This window comes from Pelobates fuscus, chromosome 11, assembly GCF_036172605.1.
Source record: "Pelobates fuscus isolate aPelFus1 chromosome 11, aPelFus1.pri, whole genome shotgun sequence".
In the NCBI taxonomy this organism is placed as follows: Eukaryota; Metazoa; Chordata; class Amphibia; order Anura; family Pelobatidae; genus Pelobates; species Pelobates fuscus.
In genome coordinates this window covers 50,325,485-50,338,757 of record NC_086327.1, presented here as the reverse complement: position 1 = coordinate 50,338,757, position 13,273 = coordinate 50,325,485, and positions in this window count along the sequence as shown.

Here is a 13,273-nt window from a genome sequence, read left to right as displayed (position 1 = left end):
CAGGTAGATCTCCAATCTCAAGGAATGCACCTAAGACCACCGCCAAAATCGCAATAGAAAAACCGAGGAGGATCTTCCGTTCCTTCCTGTCCTATCCGGTGAGATGTCTCATCCGAGGATAAATTCATAATGCAGGCAAGAGTGTGGCCAAACCAGCCGTACTCTAAGTGATACCAATATTCCAAATGGACTGTGTAATCCTCGGACGCAGTAGAGAAAAGACTCCAAAGGACGTCCATTCAAGGTTCCGAACTGAACTGGTGTGGAGGAAACGGTGGTCGACTACTCTGGGAATAGTGAATCCCAGAATCTTCGAAGGAATGGGAAAGGCAAGCCGGAACGCAGATTTCCATCCAGAGATGCCTTCGTCCAAGAGTGCGAGATGTCTGTGTAGGAGTCGGGGCACACCAAGCGCCTCCATAAAGTCTCGTAGGTCTCCTCGACGGTAGTTGAAAAATAGGTTAGCGCGAATCCAACAAAACGGCTCCCGTGAGGGATAAGTAGAGCCTAAACGGAGGGTCCTCTATCTCCGAACCATGTTCACCAGGCACGCGCTCCGAGGAGACGGGGCAGCCTGCCATCTATCCCAAGGTCATAATGACCGGGGAAGTCAAGGCAACCGGGGTTTCTGGTCTTACCATGTGATCCATACGTACGGTTTTACCTTCAGACCGGGTAATAGGCCTTCCATAATCCAGTTACCCGAGCAAGGCAGTGCTCGTTTTCTCCATGAAGGTCACCGTAACTCCTGACATCTTGACATGGGAGAAACTGTCTGCGCAGTTTGTTCGTAATGGTCTGGATATCCAAAAACAGAAAGCAATCTCTGTATTAAATGGTGGAGAATATGCCAAAACCTGCACTCTCAGAATACCGGAGGGCCATCCGTTAGCTGCACCCTCTCCAGGAGTGCGTGTAAATAAGTGGGAGACTCCCCCCGTATTTCTTGCGTGTTACAGCGGTCCAGATCCAGTAGATCCATTACAGGAGATAGAATAGAGGTATCTAGTCTAAACATGCAATTCTTGCATGACCAGGCAGTCCTCTAGGACGAAGTCAGTAGCGTGGATGTCAGCTCCAATTGAACGCAGGAGGGACGACCCTCTATGTAGTCATTAATGTCTTGCACAGGTACAAGCCTGTGCGATGAACAGATGGCCGGTACTGTAGAGTGTCGAGTGTATGAGAGAGCCGCGCTCTCTACTACTGTGATCGCATACCGTGAGAGCGTCCGGCTGCTAGCCTGAGCGGGCCGTACCCGTTAGTAACCAACAGCAGAGTCTACATCCGAGACCGGTTCCCTCTATGAGAATGGGTCCTCCCAATCTGTCCTCTGTATCCAGCCCAGTATCTGGTTGAGGACGAGTGAGGGGTTGCGCCCTCTAATAACAAATCATTATCCGGCTCTGCATGAGAGGGTTCACCCTATGTTCCTGAAAATAAATATATACTCGGATAGAGGTGATGGAGGGCCGCACCCTCCCGTGGTGCAAACTAGAGTCCCTAGAGATTCAGGGTGACCAAACTGTAGGGCGCACCAAATATTAATGTCAGCATAAGGCTGAGGGCAATCTTCGGAAACAACGATGGAAAACTATCAACCGACTAACTGGATCCCGTGCGCGCGCGCGGGGTCCAGGTAGACCATTGGTAGTCTGAGGAAAGCTGGAGACGTTCTCCGCGATCCACGAGTGCCCGGGAGGCCGGAGGAGGTCAAGTCAGGCCTCACGACGACCCGAGCGAAAGGAAAAGGAAGTCATGAAAAACAAAAAAGCAACAATCAATGTAGATAAAGGAAAAATACACCAATTCTATCCGGATAGAAGGCAAACAGCAGGCCGGGAGGTAAGAAAAGTAAGTTCCACCGGACAGGGCCAGGAGCCAACCCAACGCAGGAAAAAACTACTGAACCTATAAGGTTCCGGGGGGCAGATACGGAGTAGCTGGCAAAGACAAGGAAAACACACTGCTTTCTCCTGTAGGAGTCTGAGTACCGGTCCTTGCCTGTGCGAAGTTCTCCTTGGAGATGTGCCGTCGCCGGTTTGGAGTAAACCGTGGATGTGTCCGGGGTCTTCATAAGAAACTCTGTCCTTCAGGCATGAGGTTAAGGGCCTTCACCCTTCCCACCATATTCAGATGGCCATATACTGGTGTCCTCTCGAACACTATGGCAATGGTGTTTGTCTGGACACCTGCCTATCTCCATGTCACTGGTGGGCACTGGGATTTCCTCAGTGATATTACCCCAGGCCTGCGGCCAAGAGGGGGTTCGGTACCAATAGTGTAGGTCCGTCAGTAGGGCACAGGCCCAGCAGGCCAAACGAATGGACACAGAACGGTTAGTCAAGCAAATAGTCACAGACATAGCAGGCCATTCAAGTAGGCACCTACATAGCAGGCCATTTAGACCTAGCAGGCCAGTTTAAAGGGCACAGACATAGTAGGCTGTCCTTATGGGCACAGACATAGCAGGCCGTTCTTATGGGCACAGACATAGCAGGCCGTTCTTATGGGCACAGACATAGCAGGCCGTTCTTATGGGCACAGACATAGCAGGCCGTTCTTATGGGCACAGACATAACAGGCCGTTCTTATGGGCACAGACATAACAGGCCGTTCTTATGGGCACAGACATAGCAGGCCATTCTTATGGGCACAGACATAGCAGGCCATTCTTATGGGCACAGACAAAGCAGGCCATTCTTATGGGCACAGACATAGCAGGCCAATCTTATGGGCACAGACATAGCAGGCCATTCTTATGGGCACAGACATAGCAGGCCATTCAATGGGTTGTGTATTACGACAATATTATTATTAACATGTATTTATATAGCGCCTTCCAATTCCGTCGCGCTTTACAGTGGTTATTGAATGAGTAACGGGGACCTCTGAGTTCGGGTAGAGGTCCCTAAAAATTGTAGATCCTCAGGGGATCTTGTGACATAGGACCCTTAGACAATCAACCCTTTTAGACAGCGTAATGCTATGTGAGTAACTTGAACTGGGACTGGTAGTCCCTAAGTGCCCAGCAGTCAAATAGTGGCATTCCAGCTGTATTGGGTACAAGCGGAAGTAGTCCAGTGACCATCATGTCCATGAATGTAAGGTACACTGAGCGCTACTAGTCCATGAACTGTGGATAGGTATGCACATGCGCACACGGATCTATATGAAATATCTTAGCATATTATAGATTACCATCCGCGCACCACGTGAAGGGGAATGTAATCACGGACACCTCAAGGAGTAGGGTTAAACAACAGCCAACATAATTAGTTCCCCCAAGAACCTGATAAATTGTACCGTATCGGTGTAGACTGGTCTCCCATACCAGCTAGAGTCAGAGCCAAGTTTGTTAACTATATATATGCCATGGACAGAGAATACATACCAGAGTAGTCCCATCTGAAAGAAAATATATATACTGAGAAGCGAATGAATCCCCGAGCTAACTGTAGGATGTAGGATGTACACCCCTGTATAACTGAGTTTATAAATACTCGAAATTCACAGCAATCTGTGATATACCCTGACAGTAGATCAAACAAAATTAGCGATATGCACTGTCCGCAAAAACCTGCAGCGATCTGAGGTATACACTGTCAGCAAACACACAGCAACCTGTGATATACACTGTCAGCCAAACAAAATCTTTGAAATACACTGTCCGTAACAACACATAGCAACCTGTGATATACACTGTCAGCAAAAACCCACAGTATTCTGTGATATACAGTAATCTGATATACACTAGACAGTAAAATCACAGTACACTTAGGTAAATTATGTCAATCAAACTCACAGCAATCCTGACATGTAACAAAAAATCTGTATATGCAAAAATATACACCCACACATACATGGATAGTAATCCATAGGAGAATGTCACTCAGAGTGTCCCTTAATAGAAGGTTCAAGTTCAAAACGGTCACTATAGTGAAACTAAACTGACATGCAGTCAAAAGCCTGTATGCAGCTCCAAGTGCAGAAGGTAAGCACTGAGCTGGGTGGAGGCAGACCTCCGAAGAGTAATGTACCGACGAGGGAGGGGGCCGCGGGCGGTCGCACTCACCCCCGGTTGCACTCTCCCCCGCCCGGTCGGACACACGCCGTCCACGGGCGGAGGCGTCCGCGGTGAGGCGGCCACGTGGGGAAAAAGATCCGGCCGCCGGGTACTTGGGCGCACGCGAGTACCCCGCGACCGAAAAGGCACATGGGACCGCCGGGGTTGAACTCCACGGTCCCGGAGCTCGGGGGTCGAAGGAGGCAGAAGTAGTCAGCCTCCTGTAGCCCAAGAGCGGCAGGTACACCGCGGGATAAATGCGGAAAAACTAAATAGCATGAAAAACGCATGAACACAGAAATGGGAAACGGACAGGGGGCACAAGTCCAAAGAAAAAACAGTAAGGACCCCAAAGACCCCCACAAATATAGGAAAAAAATACATTGATAGAATGAAATTACACAGGGCATAGACAAAACTGAATACATAAGAAAAAATCTCACAAGGGAAAAATAAATAAATTACTGACTATATATATACAAATATAGCTAAATCCCACAAAGGCAATCTACAATATAGAATATAAAATACTGAAAATAAGCAATAAAAACCCTAAAGCCACCCACTATGAGCAGGAGGCAGTGGTACTCTGACCTGTACTGATGCGGAGCAGCAAAGAAAGAGGAAATGATGCATGGGGAGGGGAGTTTTATAGTACCTAACTTTTTTCTGATTGGTTGTTTTCTGTGCTGCTGTGGAGTTCTAGTAAAGAGAGACTTAAGCAAATACGAAGCCTCCTGTCATGTTGTAAAATTGGAAGTGCTTCAAATAGTTTTTTTGCCTTCTTTTGGATAAACAGCAAAAAACAAATGTGAGGAAGGCTAAACTTGATGGACACGAGTTTATTTTCAGCTATGTAACTATGTAACTATATATGTAACTCCTGAGATGTGTGCGAATCCTGGTGGCCAACTACAATAAAAGTCTGACCTCTGTGATTGCCAACAACGGTTTTGCCACTAAGTCGAAGGGGTCAAATACTTATTTCACTCATTGACATGCAAATCAATCTATAACCTTTTTGACGTGCGTTTTTCTGAATTTTTTTTTATTCTGTCTCTCACTGTTAAAATATACCTACCATTAAAATTATAGACTGATCGTTTATTTGTCAGTGGGTAAACGTTCAAAATAAGCAGGGGATCAAATACTTTTTTCCATCACTGTATATCAAATAATAAGTTTGCTATTTTATAAGTATACTAATTCACTGCTAAACAAAAGGTGGCCTGTGTATGGAGAGGGCTCTAACCCCTTAAGGACAGAGGCAATTGTACAAAATCTGACCAAAGCAAAACCTAGAATTTGAGCTATATGTCTGTTCAACCATAATTTACCTCTTTAAAATTATGTATACCCATACTTATTATATATATTTTTTTTCATGAGAAAAAGATCAGATAAATGGGGAGAATGAAAAACCCTTGATTAGTCCATGGGCGGACAAGGTATTACATTTAAAACTCAAAAAACCTCCCTCTGACGTAATTTCTTATGCCTACCTCCTCTCCGTGGGGGCTGGGATACCAACTCAATTCCCAAAATAGCAAATACCTGCAGAGGAGTAGTTATGGTGCTGATGTAAATGTCTGAAAATGGGGGTCTCCAGGCGTCTCCTCACCGAGTTGATATGTTCGCAAATCCAGACCTTAAAGGGTATAAAGGTCTTGCCTACATACTTCAGGCCGCAGGAGCAGGTAAGTAGATACACGACTCCAGCCGAGCGACAATTGAAGAAGGAATAGGGCCTAAAGTGCTCAGTATTTATACTGTTGGAGAGCTCCTTAGATTGTCTGGAGATGTAGGGACAATGTCCACACCGGCAAGTCCCCACTGGTAAGTATTGTTTTATACCCCTTGAGGGGTGTACTAAGGTGGCTAGGCACTAGAATGTCCTTCAGATTTCTCCCTCTACGGGCGATGACAGAAGGAGAGGGGGCAATTTAATTGTTTTAGAAATATCATATATTGAAACACATTTATCCATAATATTTCTATTATAATCTAAAAGTTGCCATCATACTCTGCAAAATGTTTCTTGGTATATAAATACCAATGTCTATTATTATTGATATGCAATATGGAATTTATGTTATATTTAAAAAAAAAAAAAAATATATATATATATATATATATATATATATATATATAAACTTTTTTTTACACATTTACTGATGTATTTTGCTTTCAATTCTCTCACATTTTAATTGCCAAGTGTATTTAGTATCAGTTAGGACTGTTATGTATGGATAAACATAAGCAGCTCATATGCATTCTAGGAACGTCTTTTGATTGGTGGATATAATACAGTGAATGTGTCATGGTTGATTATATATTCCCTACCTGTTCTATGTCAAATTTTGTATATATTGTGTATTAATATTGTTTTTGTATTTTATTGTACCCCATTGTATCAATGCAATGTTTTGTGGACCCAGAGCACACTTGAAAGCGAGAGAAATCTCAATGTATCTTTCCAGGTAAAATATTTTATCAATAAATAATTGCAACAGTTGTTTTACATAAAACGTGCGTTACACGTACAGTACTTGCAGGGATATTTACTAAACTGAGAATTGTAGATTATACTAGCTTTAGTGTAACTATAATCTTAATTTTATTAATGACAGGAGGCGAATATTTGCTTAAGTCTCTCTTTACTAGAACTCCACAGCAGCACATTAACAGAGAGATAAACATCAAAGACAAAAACATAAAGGTATCTATATAAGGCTCCTCCTAAGCCACCATTTCCTCTTTCACGCTGCGACAACGTAACGTACACAACAATGACAATAACTAAATAAAGAAAAATTCACAACATAACGATGAATGTCATCTGGAAAAACTTCGGATAATGGATGAACTTGATCTTTATCCCGCCAAACGGCGATCCTATGAACTGAAGTCGAACCATTAAACTGAAACGAAATAAACAGAATCGAAAACACTGATTAGTGAACGAAATGTACTGATAAAACATAAATCCCACGATCCAGTACTGATAGAATAAAGACACGAAATCCATACTAATGACCGTCAATACAGTATAACATGCACTTCCCACAACATCACCCCAGACTAACCAACCTAGCCCAGATAATCAGACAAATCAACAGAAATACAATCAATGCAATCCATCCAAAACAAGGGGGGGGGAAGAAAACAAATTGGGTGGGAAATATTCGCCTCCTGTCATTAATAAAATTAAGATTATAGTTACACTAAAGCTAGTATAATCTACAATTTTATAGCATGACAGGAGGCTTCATATTTGCTGTTTTAACGCTCCGACAGCAAAGCAAAAGAAGCATGTTCCGACGGTCTAAAGTAAAATAGGCGAAAAAACTCTACACGGGACCCGTCCGCCGAACGCAAAATGTCCTGAAGGGAAGCGCTCGCCAAAAAAACTCCGGAAGCTGCGGCGCCCCTAACCAAAAGCGCTCCGAAGGTCGCATCCACGCCCGCCAGAGCCAAAAGACATCTTATCCATTGCGCCAGTGCCTTCGCTACACGAAGCTTAGGCGAGTCCTAGAAGTAAGGGCATGATACAACCGTCGATTCCGACTTGGTACGTCTAAGCACCTTTACGGAGACCCCCTCTGGAGAAAAACGAGAAAGCGCCGACATCGAAGGCCCGGACATCCGAAACACGTCTGAACGAGACCAGACACAACAAGAGGGCAAATTTCGCTGAAAGCTGGCGAAGAGAAAGGTCCTGGTTATCAGGCCAATTCCGAAAGAACGCCAAAACCAAACGCACGTCCCAGAGGGAAGAATACTTGGGCCCCAGTCTCATTCCACGCAGGAGCCTGCAGACTAGCGGATCCTGGCCGATGGGGAAAAACCCGAAGCGGGACATGTGCCGTCGAGATAGCTGATCTAACCACGATAACCGAGCGATATGACCGACCCAGGTCAAAGAGATGAGACAAGAAATTCAGCACGCTAGATACAGGACCCGTAAAGGGATCGGTATCCCGTTCCAAGCACCAGCGACACCAGGAGCTCCATGTTGAGAGATAACACCTCCTCTAGTGCTCGAAACCGAGTGGTTGATGTATTGCACCGCCGAACCATTGTCCATCCGAAGGAGCACGCATCAGTCCGACAGATGCTTCGCCAGGCTCCGAATTGCCAACGAACCTGCAATCAACCCCAGGCAATTGATGCGGGATTCCGATCTATTGTCCGACCACGGGCCCCCCGTGGACCTAGTCGTGCACGAGGCACCCCAGTCCCAAAGACTCGCATCCGATTCCTACACGAGATCCAGGGTCATCCCGAATATCACCTTGCTGTTCCAGGCGGATATATGCAGGAGGCACCAGCTCAATCCGGCCTGCACGTCCGAGGCCAAGGAGATCATCTGGTCCTAAGAGGGTCTCTTGCGTAGAGAGTGCGCCTTCAGCCGCTGCATGGCCCTGTAATGTAGTGGGCCCGGGTAGAACGCCTGTATCGAGGCCAAGAGGAGACCCACCACGCGAGCCAACCTCCGGAGGGGAGTTCGGTCTTGTCGAAAACACGTCTGATCTCCTTCCGAATGGCCGTTATCTTCGCCACAGGCAGGCGGAGAATGCCGTCTTGCGCAACGACTACGAAACCCAAGAATTCCACCGTCTGCACAGGCTCCAAGGCCGATTTCTTCAGAATGACCACGAACCCCAGGCATTCCAACGAGGAAAACGCAGAGCGCGTCCGAAATCTGAGCCCGGCGGGGTCCTCGCAAAGATAAGCAAGTCGTCCAGATAGACGATGCAGCGTACGGCCTCTGCTCTGAATTGGGTGACCACCGGTTTCAGGAGCTTGGTGAAGCACCAAGGGGCCGAGCTGAGGCCGAAGGGGAGGCATGGGAATTGGTACGGAGAGTCTCTCCATACGAATCAGAGGGGACTGCAACAGGCCCCGTCCACCGGGACGGAGAGGTAAGCGTCTTCTAGGTCCAGTCTCGCGACCCAGTTTACTGGCCAGAGAAGGCATCGAAGAAGGTGAATGCCCTCCATCTCGGAGTGGTTGTATACCACGAAGGCGTTCATTTCTCCTAAATTGATCACTGGACGGAATTCTACAGACTTCTCCCTTACCAGGAGAAAATCGAGCTGACGAAACCCCCTAAATCCGGGGCCTGTAGGACCGCGCCTTTGGCTAGCGGAGCTCGAACTTCCACCTCCAACAAGGGCTGTTGGCCTCTTGTGATGACGGGGATCCTCGGGCGTCCAACCTGTGTAGGGGAAAAGTGGAAGTCTGTGACATAACTCCGCACTGTCCCAAGGACCCATACGTCTGAAGGTAACCGTGGGCGGAAGACCTTCCCGATCGAAGACTTCGCTTTATCCCGGGAGGTAAACAGAATAACCTGTTTCTGCAGTTCCTCAATGAAAGCCTCCCTGAACAGCAGACCTTTAGCCAGGGGACCCACATCTTCGGCTCCCAAATCCGACAGCTTGTTGTCCATATGGAAGAGTGCCGTCTTCCTGGGTTCCGTGCAAAGGGCCACAGTGGCATTGCCCAGCAGGCAAATGGAACGAAGTGCCCAGTCCCTCATGGTGGCTGGGTCCAGAGCCCTACCTTCTGTGAAGGCCTCGTCTGTTAGGGCCAACATCCGGGGTAACCGCCACCCTGTCCGGCAGTACCGGTCTGGGGCATTCCGCCCGCAGCTTCTTGCAGGCCTCACTTCCAAGGGGTCTACGGACCCAGTAGCGCACAAATTGTGCCAAGTGGTCGGGCAGTGACTAGTCCGAGGACCTGGGGCGTCGGATAGATTGAGGCTCTAACAGAGGTTCTCCAGTAGTGCCCAAAAGGGTATCGTCCCCCAACATTGTGGTGGGGGCCCTAGTCGGTGGCGTGTCTTCCTCTTCCCAGCGTCCACCGGGACCCTCGCCAAGGTCCTCAACCCAAACATCTTCTCCATCTGAGGGAGGCTGGTCTGCCCGCCACACATCCAGCGCGGCCAAGGTGGGGGGGTAAGGAGGCCTCCTCCCCTGCGCCCGATAGGCGGTGGCGCCTGGCCGGCGAGGTTGTCAACCTCAAACCACGTCACTTCGCCGGAGTCTTGCCCGTCCGGGAGCATGGTTCAGGGTCTTCACCCTTTCAATAGCGCGTTCACGCACTTGCCTGCTCTCGCACCTGAGAGTCTGACTCATCCGAGTCTTCTGCCAAATGAGGGTTTCCACACACACCCCTGTCCGTATGTGGTTGAGGGAGGGCCCTAGCCAGGGCTTTTTCAACAGATGCGGTCACAGCCGCATTAAGTAAAGCCTGCGAATTCTGCTCCTGTGCAGAGGCATCCATAAAGTCTGAGTCTATGATACTTGATACCTACGAAGCTAGAAAACAGGTATCATTAGCAGGCAAAAGGGGCAGCACCCCTAGTGTTGGCAGAGGCAAGTAATAATGCATGCAGGCACAACAAACCGTTATCCAGGGTATGGAGCCACCAGTCCAATAGCATGCATAGTATGGCACAGACAAAGCAGGCCAATCATGGGGCACAGACAAAGCAGGCCAATCAAGGGGCACAGACAAAGCAGGCCAATCAAGGGGCACAGACAAGGCAGGCCAATTATAAAGGCACAGACAAGGCAGGCCAGTATAAGGGTACGGGCGGTACCGACCCAGAGGTATAATGCAGGCGGAAACCTAGATCCTTTTAGACATGTAGTAGAATCTTGACTATTAGGGTGCAGGGTAGAGACGAAGCTGGGTCCTTATAGGCAAGGTTCTTCAAGATAGCGAAACACTTTAGTTTTTATATGGTTGTGCCTAATCCATTAGGCCACAAAATACGAGTGCCATGCTCAACCACCCAGATGGGGCCTGAACCCACAATCCCTGGCTTTGGATGCCAGAGCGACCTCCATCAGGCAACTGAGGCTTGATTAGAGCAGTCCTAGTTCAATAAGTGGGTAAGGACACCAGGCAGGGACACCTGCAGGAGGCACGCAGTGCCATGTGGAAGTCAGGAAAACCAGTATACCGTAAAACCATGTCCATAGAAAAACATGCAGGGCAAGCACACATGCAAAGAATCGAAAACTAAAGTCTATTGCTTAGTTACTTGGGGAGGTGAGGGGGATTGAATCTGCGACCCTCATATATGGGGCATAATTTATGATGCAAGGGCTCACAGAGCTGCCTCACATGGACAGAAAAGAAAGCTGTCACCAAAAAATATGCACCCCCAAACCGCCCAGGAGATGGGGAAACACACTGGACCAACTAGTCACTGTACCTTTAATAAGGCAGTGACGCGCGCGGCAAACACAGTGGAGAGCCGCGCACCCGCTGCCCGACCACGCGGTCGCGGGGAGGGTGACCAGGAGTGGAGGCTCCCGCGGCAAATGAGTAGATCCCTGCTCCGTCCCCACTCTGATAACAGTGTTAGCGAGTGAGCGGGGACGCGGGCAGGGTAAAGAACAAAACGGGGATTCCCGCACGGCGGACGAAGCCGGCGGGCGGGAATCAAAGGCAACACACGAGGGACCGCAGGAGTCTTTCTCCGCGGTCCCGGCGGTCGGCACGGGGAGCGGTCGGAAGACCGATTCTCGGCGACCACCACGGCCAATAAGCCAGAGGAAACCGAATAAACAATAAAGCCAACAGGGTAAAACAAAACTCCCAAGGAAAAAACAGGCACAAAAGAAATAAACACATGGTAAACTACCAGTAATCTGTATAAATAAACACATGGTAATCTATCAGTAATCTGTATAAATAAACACACGGTAAACTACCAGTAATCTGTATAAATAAACACATGGCAAACTATCAGTAATCTGTATAAATAAACACATGGCAAACTATCAGTAATCTGTATAACTAAACACATGGTAAACTATCAGTAATCTGTATAACTAAACACATGGCAAACTACCAGTAATCTGTATAAATAAACACATGGCAAACTGTCAGTAATCTGTATAAATAAACACATGGCAAACTGTCAGTAATCTGTATAAATAAACACATGGCAAACTATCAGTAATCTGTATAACTAAACACATGGTAAACTATCAGTAATCTGTATAACTAAACACATGGCAAACTACCAGTAATCTGTATAAATAAACACATGGCAAACTGTCAGTAATCTGTATAAATAAACACATGGCAAACTGTCAGTAATCTGTAAAAATAAACACATGAAAAAACTATCAGTATTGTAAAGGAAACATTCCCCAAAGAAAATAAAAGAGCCAGAAAGGCACATAAATCTCACAACCAAGCATAGTTCATAACAATCATAAATAAATCACACTAAATCCCAAAGCCACCCACTAGAAGCAGGAGGCAGTGGTACTCTGACCTGTACTGATGCAGAGCAGCAAAGAAAGAGGAAATGGTGGCTTAGGAGGAGCCTTATATAGATACCTTGTGTTTTTGTCTTTGATGTTTATCTCTCTGTTAATGTGCTGCTGTGGAGTTCTAGTAAAGAGAGACTTAAGCAAATATGAAGCCTCCTGTCAAGGCCCAGAGGAGGCGGGCTGAAAGCTAGCCGGATAGGAGGCATGTGTGGGTGTGGTGGGTGTAGGTGTCATAATTGGGTGTGTCAATTAGAATAAGGGTTGGGTGTGGTCATTTATATAGAAGTCATTTTGTCTCCCTTACCTCAGCCATCTTAGATTTAACGGCGTGGTAACATCTCTGCATCCTCCTGTGCTACCACTGCTTGTCTCACGGCCAAGGGCATGGATATTGATGCTATCCTCGCTGCCCTCAGGGCTGAGGCCCTTCAAGATGGTGGACGGCACCTGCAGTCACAGCTAGCACGCCTGCAGGGTGCTGCCTCTGTGGCTGCTCCTTCTGTTAGCAGCCATGTTAATCAGGGTGCTGTTCCTGTGACTGCTCCCTCTCCTGGCGGCCATGAGACTCAGCGCCGTCGCGCACGTCCCCCTGCCCGGTATAGCCCCTCTCGGGAGGGTCGGGTGAGGGAGAGGAGTAGGAGCCCTGTCGCAGGCCCGCACGCCGGGTCCCCCGCGGCCGCGGGCGGAACAGCTTCCCGCGCTACCCATACCTCCTCCCACGTGTCCACACGCCGGATGAGTGCCGGCCATGCCGCATCGCGGCTACCACCCCCCCCCCCCCGGTCTCGCGGGCTCGGCGGAGGTCGGCCGCGAGATCTCAACATCTCCCTGCTCAGCGGGCACCGATCACCCGGTCGGCCTTGGCGGGTTCCACAGTGGCGCAAGGGCGGGCGGCCCTCTCTCC